The following is a 21412-nucleotide window of genomic DNA, read 5'->3' on the forward strand; positions in this document are numbered from 1 at the left end:
TACACTACAGCCGCAGCAACACAGGATCCAAGCTGTGTCTGCAACCTACATCACAGCTCACAGGAACGCTAGATCCTTAACCCACTAAGTGAGGCCAGGGATCGAACTCACGTCCTCAGGGATACTGGTCAGATTTGTTTCTGCTGCACCACAATGGCAACTCTCCGTTCTTCCTTTCTGTGCATGTAAGATGTAGAACCCCACACCAGGGGCACATGAACCTCAGCGTATGGGGAGGCAGGGCTGGTGTTGATGAGAGACTGAGAAAGTCATGACGGAGACAGTTGGCTGCTGAGCAGCTAGGTCTGGATGACACGACTGAGAGTCTGCAGAACCAGAGCTGTCCTCGGCTTCGCCTGGGGTCTGTCTGTCTGGCCTTTGTTCCCAACTGCCATCAGTCCGTGCATCACAGTTTGTGTCCCTGCCCTGCCAGGGCGGTGGCCTCCTGAGGATCAGAGCCCTCGCTGTCATCCCAGAATCGCGTCCCAGGATGGGGAGTTTCAGGAATGCTGGGCCTTGCTGTCACCCTGTTGTGACGAGTGATGCAAAGACAGAGTCCTGTTTCCCAGCACTTGTGTGAATGGTTCTGGGCAGAAGGCAGGGATCTGGAAAACTCCTAATTCACACCCCTCATTCCAGCCTGCAGACTACAGACCTCTGGAAGGTTTGGTGTAACTTTGTGTAGTTTTCTGAATCTGTCATGGGCGGATTTAAGTTTATACAATAAAGGACTTGTGTATAAAGGTGCAGCCTTGGAATTTTCACTTGTCAGGGGTCACTCTTGAAAAGCCCCTCCCAGGGGGAGTCCCCGTCGTGGCGCAGCGGAAATGAATCCGACCAGGAACCATGAGGTTGCGGGTTCGATCCCTGGCCTTGCTTGGTGGGTTAAGGATCCAGCGTTGCTGAGAGCTGTGGTGTAGGTTGCAGGCGCAGCTTGGGTCTGGTGTTGCTGTGGCTGTGGTGTAGGCCGGCGGCTACAGCTCCAATTCAGCCCCTAGCCTGGGAACCTCCATATGCCGCAGGTGCGGCCCTAAAAGACAGAAAGATGAAAAAAAAAAAAAAAAAAAAGAAAAAGAAAAAAGAACAGAAAAGCCCCTCCAAGAAGCCAGACAAAAAAGCATACATACTACAAGATTTTTTTTTTCTTTTGTGGGCGTGCCCACAGCCTGTGGAAGTTCCTGGGCCAGGGGTTTAAACCCTGCCACAGCAACGACCAGAGCCACTGCAATGACAATGCCGGATCCTTAACCCACCGTACCACAAGGGAACTCCGGGTTTCTTTTTTTTTCTTTTTTTTTTTTTTTTTTTTGTCTTTTTGTTGTTGTTGTTGCTATTTCTTGGGCCGCTCCCGCGGCATATGGAGGTTCCCAGGCTACACCGGCCTACGCCAGAGCCACAGCAACGCGGGATGCGAGCTGCGTCTGCAACCTACACCACAGCTCACGGCAACGCCGGATCCTTAACCCACCGAGCAAGGGCAGGGACCGAACCCGCAACCTCATGGTTCCTAGTCGGATTCGTTAACCACTGTGCCATGATGGGAACTCCCCGGGTTTCTTTTTATACGATATTCCAAATAGGGGAAACGACTTGATGATGTAAGGGGTAGGAATTGCTTTCGGAGAGGGTGAGCAGTGCCTGGGAACATGCATGTGAAGGATACTGGTTATGTGCAATGTACTTAGATGGGTTAAAAACTTAGTTTTTTTTCAATGGTGTTACTTTGTGAAATTTGATGAAACGCAGTTTGGTGTGCTTTTCTCTCTCTGTTTGCCTTCAATAAAATGTCCCTAAAAAAAGCCTCTCCCAATGAAGTTCCACCTTTTGTTTTTTTATTATTTTATTTTTGTTTTCAGGGACGTGCACAGTTGATGTACCATATGTTTCAGCTGCCCAGCATAGTGATTCAGAAATTTTAAAGGTTATACTCCATTTATAGTTATTATAAAATATTGGCTGTGTTCCCTCTGCTGTGCAATAGATCTTTGTAACTTATTTCTTTTGGAAGTATTAGCTGGTACCGCTTAATCCCCTGCCCTGTCTTGCCCTTTTTCCCTTCTCTCTCACCACTGGGAACCACGGGTGTGTTCTCGACCTCTGTGAGTCTCTTCCTGTTTTGTTATAGTCACTGGTTTGTTATACTTATTTATTTATTTAATTTTTTTTTGTCTTTTTGCTATTTCTTGGGCCGCTCCCGAGGCATATGGAGGTTCCCAGGCTAGGGGTTGAATCGGAGCTGTAGCCACAGGCCCATGCCAGAGCCACAGCAACGCGGGATCCGAGCCGTGTCTGCAACCTACACCACAGCTCACGGCAACGCCGGATCGTTAACCCACTGAACAAGGGCAGGGACCAAACCCGCAACCTCATGGTTCCTAGTTGGATTCGTTAACCACTGCACCACGACGGGAACTCCTGTTATACTTTTTGAGATTATGCATATGTGATGTTGTACAGTATTTGTCTTTGTTTGACTTATTTAGCTAAGCGTAGTTCTCTCCAAGTCCATTCATGTTATTGAAAATGGTGACATTTCCTTATTTTTATGGCTAAGTAAACTTCCATTGTATTCCGTTGTATGCGCGCGCGTGCGCATGCGCGCGCACACACACACACACACACACACACACACACACACACACAGTCTGCATCTTCTTTATCCATTCCTGTGTTGATGGAGACTTAGGTTGCTTCCATTATAAACAATGCTACTGTGAACACTGGGCTGCATATCTTTTTGAACCATTGTTTTCATTTTTTTTCTGGCTATTTACCCACGAGTGGAATTTCTGGGTCTTATGGCATTTCTATTTTTAATTTTTTTTTTTTTTTTGTCTTTTTAGGGCTGCATCCAGGGCACATCATGAAGGTTCCCAGGCTAGGGGTGGAATCAGAGCTGTAGCTGCCGGCCGACACCACAGCCATAGCAACGCCAGATCTGAGCCACGCCTGCGACCTACACCACAGCTCACGGCAGTGCCAGATCCTTAACCCACTGAGCGAGGCCAGGGATCGAACCTGAGTCCTCATGGATGCTAGTCAGATTTCGTTTCTGCTGAGCTGCAATGGGAACTCCTGTTTTCAGTTTTTTGGGGAAACTTTATACTGTTTCCAGAGTGGCTGCAGGAATTTACATTCCCACCAATGGTGCGTGAGGGGGCCCCCTTTCCCCGCACCCCCCTGACATTGGTTATCTGTGTTCTTTTTGATGACAGCTGTTCTGACAGGTGTGAGGTGCTACCTCCTTGTGACCGTGATTTGTCTTCTCGTCTATAGCCTGACCCCCCCTGAACTCACACAATCTCGTCTGATTTGTATTTCTCTGATGCTTGACAATGTGGAACATGTTTTTCCCATGCCTCTTTGCCGTCGTATGTCTTTGGGAAAATGTCTGTTCAGTTCTTCTGTACATTTTAAAAGTTAGGTTGGTTTTTGGAAGTCCCACCTTTTAAGCATTAGCCCGGGTCACTTAGTGACTTGAGGTTCTGCTCTTTGGAATCATCCCTCCTTCTGCAGTGGGTGACATCCTTGTCCTTATCGCTCTCATCTATAGTAGCATCAACAGCAGAATGGTTGTTTAGCTGGCATGCATGTGGGTGGCACACTGGTTGTTAAAATAGCGAAATACTGGAGTTCCCGTCGTGCCTCAGTGGTAACGAACCCGACTAGAATCCACGAGGATGCGGGTTCCATCCCTGGCCTCATTCAATGGGTTGAGGATCTGGCGTTGCCATGAGCTGTGGTGTAGGTCGCAGATGTGGCTTGGGTCCTGCGTTGTTGTGGCTGTGGTGTAGGCCGGCAGCTGCAGCTCTGATTTCCCTAGCCTGGGAACCTCCATATGCCATGGGCGTGGCCCTAAAAAAAAAAAAAGAAAAAAAAAAAAGAATTACTATCTGTTGGTCAGTAGCTGCTGTCCTGATACCAAGTCCCTACCACCACCCAGGCCACTCCTCTAGAACTTCTGAGACCGCCCCACAATCGGCAAGGAAAGGGTTAACACTGGCCACAGCAGGGAGTCTCCAGGACCCTGCTCAGGACTCTGGCCAGTTTATATTCTAGGAGGGAGACAGACAGGCAGACAGAGACAGCCCCATCTCGCCCCCCACGGTCACTGGGAGATCCACTTTGACTGATAGATGTCCGTGCCAGCAGCCTTGTTAAGTATTGTGACTCTTGGTGCATCATAAAACGAAATGTGGGCCCCTTTCTGTGGTGAGAAGACAAAGGGATTCTGTTGTAGGCAGAGCTATGTGCTTGCTGGCTTCTTCAGAGACATGAAAATAGATGGTGCACGAAAAGCTTTTGTTTGTTAGGGCAGTACACACCACACACACACACACACCCCCACCCACCTAAAGAAGCAATGCATCACCGCCTTGACACTGATATAGAACACAGGTGCTCAGAGGCCCAAGAGTAAAGACACAGACAGATTGCTCTGGAGTGTAAACGATTTTCTTTCTGGGATCCCCATAGCGTCTGCCACTGTGGTGGCTGCATAGGATTTTAGTAAATATTTTCAAATGCAATTGATTGGAGAAATACCAAGTAAGTGAATTTTTAAGGCAGGGCAGGTGGATGGGGAGAGAAGAGAGGCGAACCCCAAGGAGAAGGGCCCTGGGAGGAGGTGCAGCCCTAGGCCAACATGGGGTGCGGGGTGCTTGGCTGGGAATCACGGTCCGTGGCCTGAGGGACCCAGGGGGAGGCTGGGAGGAACCTTGTCGGTGGCCATTGGGTTTTGCATTTAATATGAAAAGCAGTAGGACTTCCCTGGTGAGGAAATAACAGCCCTTCAGTGAGGGACGGGCTCCTTGCCCGAGAACAGCCGACTAACCTTTTTGGAGGAGGGAGACGATGCAAGGAGGCGCCCCCACCTCGGCCGCCTCTGTTATATCCGCATTCTGCAGAAGGCTTTTTGTGCCACGCACCTTTCTGATGCATTTCCGGCATCTTTCTGCACAGAGGTGCCAGGGCAGATGTGTCCGCAGCTCCCCAGAGCCCACGTGAGCCCCGGTTCCAGTGCTCGGTCTCACTGGGGGCGGGAGGAGAAGGGAAAACCTCTTCTATTAGTCACACCACCAGCGGCGCACACACTGCCGTGAACATTCAAATGGCTTCATTATCCTCTTAACATCCCGGGCGAGTCTGAGGCTTTCGGCTAAGATGCCTTGCTTTTTATCTCGCTGCGGTAGAAGTGCCGATAGCCTACTTTTATACCCCCAATAGCTAAGCGCCTTGATGAAGATGCTGAGACCCACTTAGGACCCTACTTGGAGCGCTGGCCCGGGAACGGAAGGAGCCTCTGCAGGGGCTGTCGGCCGAGGACTGAGAGCCAGCGTTTGGTACTCAGTCGCCTTCTGCTGCCTTCCTGCCTGCCTGCCTGCAAGAGGGAAGAAGCAGCTCTTAGGTTGCTCAGATTCCCCTAAATTCTCACTGTGTGTCCATGACTATATTAGAACAGCTTTTCATATGAAGATGCATTGCTTTGGCCAAAGACTGAACTTAGGCTACTTCCCGATCTTGGGACTACTACTGCCCCAAATCACCCATTTTTAACAATGATCAAAGACGCATGCTTGCTTTTGCATGCTCCACTGTCAGGAAAGTGGTCAGTGCCAAGGACAGAATTGTAATGAGCTTCAAATGCTGCTGTGTGCTTCGCAGCAGGGATCCAGGCTTAGATAACCCTTGGTGGTTCTTCTGGGTTAAACCCTCTCATAAAACCTCTCTTGAGCCTAACACGCGATTCTCTCCCATAACGCACTTTAAACTGAGTTATTCGTGGATTTGCTTGTTTTCTCTTTTCTCTTTGAGATGTTCATCAATATTTCTGACCTGTCTTCTCCTGTGGAAATAAACACTAAATGACACATCAAAGAAGTCATGTGGAAATCCGTCTGTACCCCAAGTGGAAATCAGTTGTTGGGATGCGAATAGATTTAATCCTCTATTCTCTTCCTTTATCTTTTTTTTTTCTTTTTTTTTCTTATTAGGGCCACACCTGCTGCATATGGAAGTTCCCAGACTAGGGGTCAAATGGGAGCTGTAGCAGCCAGTCTACACCACAGCCACAGCAACGCTGGATACCACTGCATCTGTGACCTACATCACAGCTCATGGCAACACCAGATCCTTCATCTACTGAGGGATCAAACCCGCATCCTCATGGATACTCGTTAGGTTCACTTCTGCTGCACCGCAATGGGAACTCTTCTCTCTCTCTTTTTATTGAAGAAGGTTTTATGGAGACTTTATGTCTCTGGAAAAACTTCTGTAGATTACTGTGGACAGCGATGCTTAAACTTAGGACAAAGAAAGTGATTTTGCTGTAGCTTCATGAGGTAGGAAGGCGAGAGGAGCAGTGAAGGAAGAAGCAAAGGGACATTTTTTTTATGGCCACACCCATAGCATATGGCGTTCCCAGGCCAGGGATTGAAGTAGCCACAGCTGTGGCAATGCCAGATCCTTTAACCCACTTGTGAGGTTGGGAACATAGGGCTAGGGATTGAATCCATACCTCTGCCATGACCGGAGCCGCTGCAGTTGGATTCTTAACCCTCTGTGCCACAGAGGGAACTCCAAAGGGCATCTTTAACACAGACATAGCAAGATGAGTTTCAGTAGCCAAATGGACATCCTGTCTTATAATAACGACATATGTTAGCTTCCTGCTTTGTGGATATATGTTGACGCAATTTCACTTTAGATACTGAATCTATAGAATGGATCTGGGAAGGATCGCTTGGTTGGGAGTTTGTACAGAACAGGTAGAATGATACATTTGGTCTGACAGCAACCTTAACTAGTGTATCGATAAATTGATCTATGGAGAAACTGAAGAAATCCCATTTTCCCAGCTCATAGAATGCCTTGTAACTATCTGTGTTGAATACTATCCTCCAAATAGCTACCATTTTGAAAACATTGAGAAATATTTCAAATATTTAAATCTATAGGAGATGATAGGATATGATCCATGTAGCAGTCTTCCATATTTAGCATTGCCCCCTTTTTTTTTTTTAGGACCGCATCTGCCACATATGGAGGTTCCCAGGCTAGGGGATGAATCAGAGCTACAGCTACTCACCTACACCACAGCCACAGCAACGCAGGATCTGAGCTGTGTCTGTGGCCTACATCACAGCTCACATCAACACCGGGTCCTTAACCCACTGAGCAAGGCCAGGGATCGAACCCACGTCCTCATGGATACTAGTTGGGTTTGTTACCGCTGGGCCATGATGGGACCTCCCAGATGCATTTTTCATGTAATAAGACATTATTGTTGAAGACATTGCCTTCCACTGCTCTGTCTTCTTCCCTGGAGATGATGGGAAATTGGCCTCATCTGTGCTTTCATGGAAACCTACATAACTTTGTAGGTGGGAGTATCCCATAGGAGCAACCACTACTGTATGGTGTGTGTATTTTAAAGGCATTCACACACAGAGTCATTCACAATGGTAGCACACTCTGCCTATCTATCGAGAACTTCACTTGATGAAAACTTCAGGATTTATCTGCAGATTTAGTTTCCTCGTTAAAATTTTTTTTATTAAAGTATAGTTAATTTACACCATTCCTTCAGTTTCTGCTGTGTATATACATATACACATTCTTTTTTTTCACACTGTGTTCCATCATGTTCTAACCTGAAAGACTGTACACAGTTTCCTATGCTGTGCAGTAGGGCCCCATTACCCATCCATTCTAATTGCAATGGTTTGCATCCACCAATCCCAGACTCCTCATCCATCCCCATCTCTCTCCCTTCTCCCTGGCAAACACAAGTCTGCTCTCCATGTCCACGGTCTGTTTCTGTTTTGTAGATAGATTCATTTGTGCCATATTTTAGATGCCACATGTAACTGATGTCATATGGTATTTGTCTTTTCTCTTTTTGACTTCACCTCGCATGAGCATCTCTAGTTGCATCCACGTTGCTGCCAATGGCATTATTTTACTCTTTTTTATGGCTGAGTAGTATTCCATTGTGTATATTTAACTGCATAACTTGTAATGAATGACTATCCCATAATTAATTAGCATTCCTCTTTTGATGGACCTGAGGTTGTTTCCAACTTGTCACTAAGACTAGTGATGCTACAGGAAACATCCCCGTGCCTTAACCACATCACATATATCTTGCTCACATACTGTGTGGGCTCACAGGGTAACACACGACCTCAGGTATGCCAGATGTTGCCAGACTGTTCTCCACAGTGGTCTGTCTACAATTTCACCATCGCTCTGTGTTTTCAGACTCTGAAATTTTGTCTGTCAGATGAGGATGAAAGGGTGTTTTCATTGTTTTACTTTGAGTTTCCCATTGCTAGTGGGATTGCTCATCTCTTCCTAGTTTTATTAGCCGTGGGATTTTTCTCTTCTAAAAATAGTCTGTTCATTTCCTTTGCCCATTTTTCTCATTGTATTCATTGCTTGTCTTTTTCATAGCCATCAGTGCAACTGAATTTTAGGAGATCTGAATGTACATCTTTGTTGGTTATGATGTCAGCGGTCCCCTGTGACACAATAACCAGGAGCTCAGAGGACTTTGAATAAAGGCTTACAGGAAAGATTTGTTACACCCAGAGGATGCAAAGAAAAATCAGGAAAGGAAAAAGCCACGTGATGTGACGTCCAGGCACAAGCTTCCAGGGCTTCTATTCCTGTGGAGTCACACAGGATGCACTTAGTTCTTCCAGCATCAAATCGTGACAGCCAGTGTCAAGTGCTGTCTCACAGGGAAGCTTACTAGAGACAGGGTTCCCAAGGTTTTCCGGGGGTGCTGATCATAAAGGCACCCTCTGCCCAGCACCTATGGCATTCCAGACTCCCAGAGGGAACGCACATGTTCAGCATCAACCACAATGTTTGAACAAACAGATTAGGCACCACGAGCCACTCTCAACAGCTCTGGGAGTGGTGGGAACCCTCCTGAAAACAAAGTTCCCAGCTGCCAGCCGAGGGCCACCCTTGAAGGAGTCCTTTGTCAGGACAGTAGTCTTAGGTCTGCTCTGTTAAATATATTCATTTCAAAGATCTTCTCCCACTCTGTGTATATTGTCTGCTCTCATAAAGTAATAATATTTATTTTTCTTCAATGCTTTATAATTTTAATGTTGTAAATATCCTTGCCTACCTCCATCCTAGGGACTTCCTTATCCACTTCTCCAATAGGTTCTCCATACTAATGGGATATGCAAGAAGCCGGCTGAACTTAAATCTAATACTTTGTGGAGTCTCTTTTGAGTTTTCGGTGTAGATAATTATCTTATCTGCAGTCACGACTATTTGTCTCTTTCCTTTGGTCCTCCTCTTGATGTTTCTTGTCATACTTTTCTAGCTAAATTCTCTGGGATTATATGATGAATGGGGATAGTCATCACGGGCGTCCTGGTTCTAAAGTTTTTAAGGGAGTGCGTCTAGTAGTCAACCATTAGATATGATGTTTGCTGTGTGATATGGGTAGATGTCCTTTGTCAAGGTAAGAAAGCTTTTTCCTAGGTTGATAATATTTTTAAATATAAATGGGAATTGAATTGAATCAAGTGTCTTTCTACGTCCATTGAGGTAATTGTAATTTTTGCCCTTAATATTTAATGGGAGAGCAACTTTAAGAGAGTTTCTTCTCCGCATCCTCCCTCTCCTTCTTCCCCTGCTCCTCCTTCTTCCTTCTTCCTCCTCTTCTTCTTCTTCTCCTCCTCCTTATTCTTATGCTTCCACTCCCACAGTGTGTGAAAATTCCTGAGCCACGGGTTGAATCTGAGGCACAGCTGTGACAATGCCGAGTCCTTAACCACTAGGCCACCAGGGAACTCAAAAGATATTTCGTAATGTTAAACTATTCTTATAATATTTCCCCTAAGGATGCTATTGTTATCATCTTTCTCTTTCTTTCTTTCTTTCTTTCTTTCTTTCTTTCTTTCTTTCTTTCTTTCCTTCCTTCCTTCCTTCCTTCCTTCCTTCCTTCCTTCCTTTTTGGCTCTTTGTCTTTTTAGGGCCGCACCTGTGGCATGTGGAGATTCCCAGGCCAGGGGTTGAATCGGAGCTGTAGCTGCTGGCCCACACCAGAGCCACAGCAACGCCAGATCCAAGCTGCATCTGCAACCTACACCACAGCTCATGGCAACGCTGGATCCTTAACCCACTGAGCAAGGCCAGCGATTGAACCCGCAACCTCATGGTTCCTAGTTGGATTCGTTAACCACTGAGCCATGATGGGAACTCCCATCTTTATTTCTTAAAAAAATATTGCCGGGTTTGACTCAACTAAAATTTTGTTCAGGAGTTTCACATCTGTGTTCATGAGTGAATGTGGCCTATAGTTTTCTTTTCTTATACTGTCCTTATCTGGTTCAGTTTCAAAGTTGTCATAGCTTTGTTGAATGAGTTGGGGAATGGTTCCTTTTTTTCCTGTTTGCTGGAAGAGTCTGCATAAGATTGGATTGATTAACTTTAGTAGAATTTGCCTATAAAACTATTTTGACATGGGGATTGTTGTGTCAATTCTTAACCACTCATTTAATTTCTAAAAATGATTATGGGACTGTTCAGTTTTTCTTCTTCTTCTTAAATTTTAATCTGTGTATACAGATTAAAATTTTTTTGATTGTGTATGAAATTCTAAGTCCTACTTTTTCCTTTAATATTATGGACATTTGTTTCTTTAAATATTCATCAAGAAGGTGACAAAGCATTTACTTTAGCAGTGGGTTTTAATGATTAACTTTACTTCTAGAATTTCGTAAAATTACATACCTTACATACCTACGGTAGCATAACTAGTAGTGCTAGGCATGAGGCAGACACAATAATTTCTACTAGACATTGCACCTAAGCTAACCAGGTTTTGTAACTTTCCAGAGCAAAAGCTGGAATTTCCTAGTGCTTTACAGGGTGGGGGTAAAGGCAGTTCTATGAAAATTAACAAAAGGGGGGGGGCTGTATTTCCTTTTTGCAAAAGGAAAAATAACACATTCTTTTTGAATGATGACTTATCTTTGAAACACATCCTGTCTGAACTGATGAGCTCAGGTTTTTAGGTCTGGGCAATTTCTGTTGAAAGACATTTGTAGAGATTTCCCAAAGTACATATACAGGTGGCACGTTCTTGGTTCTGGGGGAAGAAGTAACCTGGGGAGGAAATATTTTTCCCTGTTATTTCAGATTATTCCCTGCTATTATTATTATTATTATTATTATTATTATTATTATTACTGGATTACGTACCTTTAAAATTTTTTTTTTTTGACTTTTTGCCTTTTCTAGGGCTGCTTTCTCGGCATATGGAGATTCCCAGGCTAGGGGTCCAATCGGAGCTGTAGCCACCGGCCTACACCAGAGCCACAGCAACGCAGGATTTGAGCTGCCTCTGCAACCTACACCACAGCTCATGGCAACGCCAGATCCTCAACCCACTGAGCAAGGCCGGGGATTGAACCCGCAACCTCATGGTTCCTAGTCGGATTCGTTAACCACTGCGCCACGACAGGAACTCTAGGATTACGTACCTTTTCAAGGAGCTGTTCTTGATGCCCCACATGGGGCTGGGACCTCTGCAGTGCTGGCATCTCTGCAGTGGTGGATTCTCAAGAGCAGCTGCCCTCACATCTATCAGGGTTTATGCGGGTTTGTGCAATGTCCGGGTTAGGTTTGGAACTGTTGGACCCTTTTGGTATTTGGCGTGTGACACTGCAAGTATATTTCTTAACAAAAATAAAACACTTGTCCCATTTTCAAAGGTCTCACCCCTTTTCTTCGCCACCTTCCCCCATCCATCAAAATCAGTTGTGTCTTAGCACAGCCAGTGTCCTTTGGAGAAGCTGTCTCTGAAAACTCACGCCACATTTTTCCATGGGAGCTGCGTGTGACTCCTTCAGAAGGAAATCAGAAACGTGGTCAGGCTTGTGAGTGCTCCTTGGTTTGTTTTGTTTTGTTTGGTTCTTTTCCATTTTTGGCCGCCTTGTGGCATATGGAGTTCTCGGGCCAGGGATCAGATCTGGACCGCAGTTGCAACCTAAGCCACAGCTGCGGCAATGACAGATCCTTAACCCACTGTGCTGGATTGCACCTGCATCTCCGCGCTCGCAAGATGCCGCTGATCCTGTTGCGCTACAGAACTCTGTGGGTTCTCCTTTAAGGAGGCCTCGCTGGAGTTCCCATCATAATCCAGCAGTAAGGAACCCCACCAGTATCCATGAGGACAAGGGTTTGATCTCTGGCCTCGCTCAGTGGATTAAGGATCTGGTGTGGCTATGGCTGTGGCGTAGGCGGGCAGCTGCAGCTCTGATTCCACCCTTAGCCTGGGAACTTCCATGTCCTGCATGTTTGGCCCTAAAAAGACAAAAATAAGAATAATAAAGAACCCTCACTGGTACTCACATCTTCTTTCTCAAAAGCGTTTTATACAGCCATGTCTTGTGTTTTTTCTGCTCGATATATTTACACAGCCTTTTACAACCAACTGGCCACAAGTGAGCTGACCCGGTGGCTTCCTGCTGTACCAGGAGCACAGGACATGGGGCTGCCAAGCTTTCTTATGAAAAGCAATTTCTCTTCTTTTGAGACATTCCTGTTTTGACGAGTTTAAAAACAATTCTCGAAGCATCCGCAGAATGATTTACATAGGTAAAAAATCTAACCTTTTCTTTAAAAAAATTAAAATCTTTATTCACGGTGAAGTTCCTTTTTTTTTTCTTTTCAACAAGATGGCACCTCTAATGTTTTCCTTTCTCGCTCTTTCACTCTTTTTTTTTTTTTTCCCTCCAGAGTAGCAATTTCTAAATTATTAGACATGGTGCTTCTTTGGTTTCACAAAACCCATTTCTTTACGGTGCTCCAGGTTAGTGAATAGTTGAAATGTTTCTTAGCAAAGTAGAAATGGTGATGCCTAAGAAGATTAAATGTGTCACTTAAAGTCATCCTAAGTCAGTTTTTCTTTGTATGTTTTTTGGCTTTGCTCTCAACCTCCCTTTTACCCCACCCTCCGTAAAGCCCATTGGAGCTGAGTGCCCCTTCCCAGTGGTATGACCTTGATCCAGCTGTTTGACCTTTCCAAGTCTCGGTTTTCTTATTGATAAAATCTAAGATCCCTTCTCTTCTAATGGCCGTTGAATCAGTGACAAAATTTGGGCCCCTAGATCACCATTGCCATAGGTCAGGGGTATTATTGATATTTGGGGATTTGATCTAAAATCTTGGTTTGACTGAACATGACCTGGGTCCATGATTGTACTGTTACATGAATGACACCTGTTTTTTTTGTTTGTTTTGTCTTTTTAGGACTGCACCTGTGGCATATGGAAGTTCCCAGTGTAGGGTTTGAATTGGAGCTGTAGCTTCCAGCCTACACCGCAGCCCAACAACACGGGACCTGAGCCATGTCTGCAACCTACACCACAGCTGACGGCAACGCCGGATCCCTCACCCACTGAGCGAGGCCAGGGAACGAACCCGCAACCTCATGGTTCCCAGTCGGATTCGCTAACCACTGAGCCACGATGGGAACTCCCAGGCTGAGCTTCTTAAAAAAATTTTTTTTTTATTATAGTTGAGGTACAATGTCATGTCAGTTTCTGCTGTACAGCCAAGTGCCCCAGTTACACATGCACATACATATACACACATATATATTCTTTTTCTCATATTCTTGTCATGCTCCTTCACACATGACTGGGTACAGTTCCCTGTGCTGTACAGCATGCGTTTTCATCATCACTTCCTCCCCCCGGTCACCACCCCGTGTCCCGGGAAGGGGGGGCAGCCATCCTGCTGAGGCGCAGGACCCACACATAAACAACCATGCTAGGCAGCCTGGGCCAAGAGAAATGTGAACTTCGGGGCCACAGCGCACAGGGAGGGGTCTCGGGGTTTCCAGGGAAGGCAGGGCACTCACCCCTGACCTGCCCAGCTCGCCAGGCTTCCTGCGCTCACCGCCAGGGGCAAGCAGTAGTGTTGGGTTTGGAGCCGGATCAAAGCTCATTCCTCGCTCACCTGCAGCCCAGAGCAGGTAAACACAGGGAGCCATCAAGTAGAGAGAGACTCAAATGAAAGTTTGTCTCACCGTGATTAGCAACTGGCCCTTTTCCAAATTCCACCTGCTCTGCATGGAGCTGCGGTGTCTCCTTCCAGGTGTCTTCTCACAGCGTCTGACCTGGGGCCTTGGGTAACAATACACTGGTGTTGGCCAAGGACAACAGTGACGGGCCACTGCAGGAGCAGGATGGTGGGGGCAGCGTGAGATCAGAGCCAGTGGAACCTGCAGGTGGGGGTGAGGATGGCAGCTGGGGCTGCGGCCAGTGTCAGTGCTGACTCACCATGCATCTGGGAGGTCACTCAGCCCTCTGGGCTGGCTCCACTGTCCCCAAGCCTGAACCTGCTTTAGCCTGTGGCATGTGGACATGCCCGATGGCATAGAAGGTAAGAGCCAGACTGCGCTGAAATCACAGGCACCCCTCATTCTATGCCACAGATTCATGTCAATCACTTCTGCAACCAGAGTTCCCGCTATGGCTAAGCAGGTTAAGAACACAGCTAGTATCCATGAGGATGTGGGTTCGATCTCCGGCTTTACTCAGTGGGTTAAGGATCTGGTGTTGCCATGAGCTCAGGTGTAGGTTGCAGACATGACTCGGCTCTGGCATTGCTGTGTCTGTGGAGTAGACCTGCAGCTGCAGCTCCAATTTGAACCCTAGCCCGGGAACCTCCACATGCCATGGATGTGGTCCTGGGGGAGGGGTGCGGAACGTGTGCAACAGTCCTTCCACTGCCAAACCTGAGCAGCCCCCTCTGTGGGAGGGGTTATTGGGTAATAGAAAGAGGAGTGCATGTGGAGGTGGCAGACTTTCAGCTCTGCCAGTGAGCAGGTGCATCTGGGGAAGTCACACCTCCGTCCCGGGCCTCACTCCACTTATCACTAAGAGACAGGCATTGCTGGATTGGATGTTTCCTTAAGCTCTTTCTCAGCTTAGTTCTGTTCAAATGTCCAGCTCTGATCAGTGCTACCCAGGGAAGGGACCCGACATGTGGACAAGACCACACAGGCCCTCCACTGTCATCTCTCCTGGCCCCAACGGCTGCCACCGCCTTGTCCTGTAGGACAAGGACTGGGGCCCTGTCCCTAGAAGGCACAGGTGTTGCTGGGCAGGGGTGTTAGGGTTGGTTCCCATGAGCTTAAATACCCTCCTCAGATTAGGTGTTTGGCTTCGAGAGAATAAGACCTAGGAAGTGAGCCCCTGGAGGCTGCGAACGGGTAGAAAGGCCTCTGGGCTGTGGTTGTATCTGTCCACTAAATGCAAACGTCACTTCCTGGGAACCTGGAAACAAGTTTCTTGTAATATTAAGAAGCATTTTGGGGAGTTCCCGTCGTGGTGCAGTGGAAATGAATCTGACTAGGAACCATGAGGATGCAGGTTTGATCCCTGGCCTCGCTCGGTGAGTTAAGGATCTGGCATTGCCATGAGCTGTGGTGTAGGTTGCAGATGCAGTTGGGATCTGGTGTTGCTGTGGCTGTGGCGCAGAGCAGCAGCTGCAGCTTCGATGTGACCCCTAGCCTGCAAACCTCTATAGGCTGCAGGTGTGACCCAAAAAAGACAAAAAAAAAAAAAAGAAAGAAAAAAAAGGATGAGTCTTCTCTGTCAAGTGTATAGAAGTGCAGGGTGGCTGGGGTACAGCGTGGTGGGATGGGTGCTCTTTATTTGCTTTCCGAGAGGTGAAGAGACGTACCCAAGGGCTGCGAAGGCCCCAGATGCTTGCTGATGGCTGATTGACTAACTGTGCCATCTGAGCAGTTAACCCTGAACTTTCTCTACATGGAGGTTCCCAGGCTAGAGGTTGAATCAGAGCCCCAGCTGCTGGCCTACACCACAAATCACAGCAACACCAGATTCGAGCCTTGTCTGTGACCTTCACCACAGCTCACAGCAACGCTGGATCCTTAACCCACTGAGTGAGGCCAGGGATCGAACCTGCAACCTCATGGTTCCCAGTCAGATTCATTAACCACTGAGCCACAATCGGAACTCCCGCCCCTGACTTTCTCAATGGCTCTTCAGCTGCTGAGCCTGAACTCTGGAAGCTGTAGATTCCCTCTGGAGCTACCATTAACATCCTGTCTCCCCACAGCTTTTGCCTTAGGCTCCTTTGCTCACTGATAAGGGCGGCCAACATTTTCCAAATATCCTGTCTGAACTGGGGCGTGAAATACTCAAGGTGGGGCCGTCATTACAACCACTTCTCGTGCCGGCAGGCAGCGTGGTCCCGCCTGCAGAGAGCCCCACTTTTCCTCCTTATAATTTACATACATGAAATGTACAGGGATCCGTGTGGTCAGGAGCGTGGGGACCAGCCCGCCACAGAAGGAACTGACTGCTCAGTTGGACTTCTTGTTGTAATTTTGCTTTGCATACAGTTGTATTTCCTCGGTAAGAGCTACTTCTTTACCTCTTTGGCGACTCTTGAGAGATGCCTGCTTGAACTTGGCTTTTTAATTTCTTTTCCAGAGAGGGTCTCCAGGGAGGGGATGATTTCCTAGTGGGGTGTCTGGGGAGGCTGGCTCCGGAGGTAGGATGGAAGTTTTAGAAGGACGGAAGACAGATGTTCATTCCCTGTACACACGCACCATCAGCAGCTGCTGACACCTCAAGCCGTGTTCAGGGTTTAGTCAGGAAGAGAACGGCATTCTCACTGGTTCACGGGTGTGTATGTTAAAGCACTCAGAACCAGGGCTGGTGCAAAATAAAACCTCTAAGCGTTTGCTATTCTTATTATCACCATCGTTATCTTTTACTTCCGGTCAGGGTTCCCCAGCAGGCAGCACTCAGGAGTGGCATGACAAGGGAATTTTAGAAGCCAGCCTCAGGCGTTCCTGTTGTGGTGCAGCAGAAACAAATCCGAGTAGGAACCATGAGGTTGCGGGTTCGATCCCTGGCCTTGCTCGGTGGGTTAAGGATCCAGCATTGCCGTGAACTGTGGTGTAAGTTGCAGATGCGGCTCAGGTCTGGCATTGCTGTGGCTGTGGCGTAGGCGGGCAGCTACAGCTCCGATTAGACCCCTAGCCTGGGAACCTCCATATGCTGCATGTGCAGCCCTAAAAAAAAGCCTGCTTCGGACTCACCAGCCCTGCTTTTGTAGCCCCAGTACAGCAGGTACAGCAGGAGAGTCAGGATGGCCGGGGGACCCCTCCTTAGTGGCCATGCTTGGATTGCTCTGGTTATCTGCAATGTGTCACTTCTTCTGACCTGTCATTTCCCTGACCCACTGTGTCTCTTTACCTTGGGGGTTCAGGGCTCCTGCCGCTTGCTGTGATCTGGAGAAAAAGTGAGGGGTTTGCACCGGAAGTGATGCCTCTTTCCTGCACACCGTGTCAAGTCCCAGGTTGGGTTCTCGGCATTCCAGTGCTCCCTCCTCCCTCTTGCACCAGGGCCTGAGTGATGAATGAACACGCTGTCGTGAGCAGTTGTCCGGGTATAAATCAAGGACTTTGCAGGGAGATTTGCAGCGGTAACAAACCGGACTAGTATCCGTGAGGATGTGGGTTCAATCCCTGGCTCACTCGGTGGGTTAAGGATCTGGCGTGGCCATGAGCTGCGGAGTAGGTCACAGATAAGGCTCGGATCTGGTGTTGCTGTGAGCTGCTTTGTAGGCTGGCAGCTGCAGCTCTGATCCAACCCCTAGCCTGGGAACTTCCATATGCTGTGGGTGTGGCCCTAAAAGAAAAAAGACAAAAAAAAAAAAAAAAAAAACCCACAAAAAACCCATCGTTGTTGTGCAGGATTCTCTTCTAAGAATCAAGCATCAGTCATGTTGGGTGATGCCAAAAATTCATTTGGAACGCAGAGCAGCAGCATTAGTTAGCAGATGTCACAATGCTAGGGAATTGGGCCGACTCGTTCTTTTGTCGTCTTGTAGCCGCAGCCTCCCTGTGTCTGCCCAGCTTTCTGATGCCGAGGCTTTTCCCTCAGGATCGTCATTGTTGTTTTTCTTTCTTTCTTTTTTTTTTTTTTCCCCCCAGTATTGAGATGATTAAACTCACAGATGGCAGCTTCTAAGTTATTATGCCACTGATTAAAGAATTGTTAAGGCAGATTTATTTCTCTAAATACAAACACATGCAAACCGGAGATCTTGGCCAAAACTTGGCTCGACACAATAGTGCATTGTTTCTGTCTTCAAGATGTATTTCATTATATCCTTGTGGTATGAAACAGCAGGGCCTGGCCTTTGCATTAGAGCGTCTGTCTCCAAAGACGTCTGCGCTCTTGACGGCAGCTTTAAACAGAGACTCAGCCCCAGTTTTTTCTTTTTTGTCTCTTCCCCGGTCACCAGCATTCTTAGATGAGTCAGTGTGGGCAAAGAATGGCATGGTATACAGTGGGTCTTCATTAATTCTGATCATCGTCTTTCTCAGCAAGACGACACATGTATCGGTGTCACACGTGCCTGTTCCTTGCTCCGCGTTACTGCATCTCTTTTTCTTGTGGGACAAGTAGAGAAACTGGAATTCACTGCAGTCTCTTCCCTGTGTCCTGTTAACGTCTAATTCAGAGAAAATGGAAATTGCCCGTCCTGGTCTCCTGCCAGCTGCTTTCAAATTATGGTTCTTAAGGTAAAAGCGCTGGGAGTTCCCGTTGGGGCTCAGCAGGTTAAGGCTCCGACGCTGTTTCTGTGAGCATATAGGTTCGATCTCTGGCCCTGCTCAGCGGGTTAAGGATCTGGCGTGGCCTCCAGCTGCAGCGTAGGTGGCAGATGCACCTCGGATCCAGTGTTGTTGTGGCTGCGGTGCAGGCTGGCAGCTGTAGCTCTGAGTCGACCCCTAGCCCAGGAGCTTCCATATACCACAGGTGTGGCCATAAAAAGAAAAAAAAATTTAAAAAAGGTGAAAGCTCTGTCATTATTTGCAGATATGATTTTGTATGAAAAGTCACCTCTCCAATTTATAAATAAATTATGAATAAAAGCGTTTATCAAGACTTCGGGCTTCAAAACCAATTTACAAAATTAAATTGTATTTATTTACCTCATCAATACTTTGATAATGAAAGGTATCAAGGAATGAATCTAACAGATGGTACCTGAAATCTCTACAGAGAAAATAATAAAATGTTTTCATTAAGACATTAAGAATTCTAGGAGTTCCTGTCATGGCTCAGCAGGAGCGAACCCAGCTAGGATTCATGAGGATTCGGATTCGAACCCTGGCCTCGCTAGCAGGTGAAGGATCCAGCGTTGCCATGAGCTGTGGTGTAGGTTGCAGACAAGGCTGGGATCCCACATTGCTGGGACTGTGGTGTAGGCCGGCAGCTGCAGCTCCAATTCAACCCCTAGCCTGGGAACCTTCCATATGCTGCAGGTGTGGCCATAAAAAAAAAAAAAAAAAAAAAAAAAAAAAGAGTTTTTTTAAAAAAACACATTAAGAATTCTAAATGAAAGGAGAGCTAATACCATGTTCATGATAGGATGCCTTGCTCTCATAAAAGGTCAGACCCCCACACAATGCTCTAGAGGTTCATTCAGCGCAATTCCAACGAGAATTACAACAGCCTTTGGGAGGAGGATGTGACGCATTGATTCTCCTTTTTATATGAAAGTTGGGAGGCACAGGGAGGCTTCTGTAAAGTTATCTAAATAGTTAAGGGAGCACGGGATAAGCCTTGGGAGAGACAGACTCCTGAACAGACTAGAGAACTAGAAACAGCGCGGTACCCGGGGAAACTTAGTTTGTGGCAGGCAGCGCTTCGGAAAAGCAGGAGAGGAAGGCTCGAGTGGTGGATGGTGCTGAGCCAACCTGAGCATCGTACAGGAGGGGAGCCGTGAAGTCGGATCCCTGCCCTCACCATCCACAAATGATTCTGTGTGGATTAAAGACTGAACAGTGAAGAGCAAACTCGAAACGGCTTAGGAAAGGATACTGGAAGATATTTTATGACCTTGTGGGTAGGGAAGACTTTCTTTTTGCATTTTAGGGCTGCACCTGCAGCATATGGAGGGTCTCAGGCTAGGGGTCGAATCAGAGCTGCAGCTGCCGGTCTATACCACAGCCACTGCAACATGGGGTCCGAGCCGCACCTGCAACTTTCAGCATAGCTCATGGCAGGGCCAGATCGTTAACCCACCGGGTGAGGCCATGGATTGAACCCGGGTCCTCATGGATACGAGTCGTGTTCTGCTGCACCACAACGGGAACTCCAGGAATGACTTTTCAAAGAAGACACAAACAGCATAAACCATGAACTTGATGACTGATAAATTTGACTCTATTTAACTAAAACATGTCAGTATCAAAAGACACTAGAAAGTTTAAAAAACTACACTCAAAAATTATTTGCAACATATATGACTGAAAAAAGATTAATACCTAGCATATATAAATATGGCAAATAAATAAGAAAAAAGGATAATTCAAAAGAAAATGGGAATAGGACTTGAACAGGCATTTCAGAGAAGGGGAAAAAGGATGAGCTCATAAATATATGAAAAAGGTGCCTAAGCATCAGAATATAGAAATTCCAAATTAAACCCAAAATGCAGTACCATTTGATATCAGCCTGATTGAGAAAAATATAGGAATCGGACATTATCAAGTGTAGGCGAGGGAGGTGGGCCAGCAGGTGTCTCAGTCACTGGGAGGACTGTCACTTGGCATTGAGACTTGGAAAGCAATTTGTTTTTTAGACGTATTATCCAAATATGAAACGAGAATGAGCTTTGCAGTCAGGCCAGGTTTGGGACCCCAGTTTTCCCACCTCCTAATTGTATGACCTTGAGCATCGGGCTTTCTGACTTTATTTGGACAAGGAGAATAACCAGCATGTTAGCTCTAATGACTGAAAATTCCTGGTGTGGAGTAAACTTTGCTTAAAAGGCAGTTACTTTTTTTTTTTTTTTTTTTTTTTTTTTTGCTTTTTAGGGCCGCATCCGAGGCATATGGAAGTTCTTAGGCTAGGGGTCAAATCAGAGCTGCAGCTGCTGGTCTACACCGAAGCTCACAGCAACGCCAGATCCTTAACCCACTGAACAAGGCCAGGATCGAACCCGCATCCTCATGGATGCTCGTGGGTTTGTTACCACTGAGCCACAACGGGAACTTTAACTGGTTTGATTGACATCTGATTGAGGGGCAGTCCTGCACTGTCCGCGGAGCGCGCAGCATGGCCGCAAGGCAAGTTTGACTTGGGCTTGCGGGGTCTCCCCGGAACGCCCACCTTGTACTCGCTGCGTGAACTCCTCCCAAGCCTCCTTGCCCCACGCCACCTCCTTCCCCTCTCATGACCGAGGTCCTGCAGATATTCCCACGCAAGGCCAGTGGCTCATGTTTACCTGTGGCAAAACGTGGAGGGTAAAAAGTAGGAAGGGAGGGGGTGAAGTTAGGAAATGCTGGGGGTGGGGAAAGTGGGCAGGCAGGAAATGATTG

General features: G+C 47.0%; 1 protein-coding gene and 1 long non-coding RNA gene across 3 annotated transcripts in view; both read left to right on the plus strand.

Moving 5' to 3' along the window:
* KIF26B (kinesin family member 26B) overlaps positions 1–21412 on the plus strand; it is a 510304-nt gene that overhangs the window by 89834 nt on the left and 399058 nt on the right. The gene's annotated exons all lie outside the window — the stretch shown is intronic.
* On the plus strand, positions 1276–7252 carry LOC146398853 (uncharacterized). The gene is made up of 2 exons (XR_014817534.1): positions 1276–2238; positions 3803–7252. It is a non-coding gene; the product is annotated as an uncharacterized LOC146398853 (long non-coding RNA).

Source organism: Sus scrofa, chromosome 10 (genome assembly GCF_054392235.1).
Source record: "Sus scrofa isolate SSC_HxYL_T2T_F1_AM1 chromosome 10, Sscrofa_HxYL_maternal_Yorkshire_Landrace_v2.0, whole genome shotgun sequence".
NCBI classification, from domain to species: Eukaryota; Metazoa; Chordata; class Mammalia; order Artiodactyla; family Suidae; genus Sus; species Sus scrofa.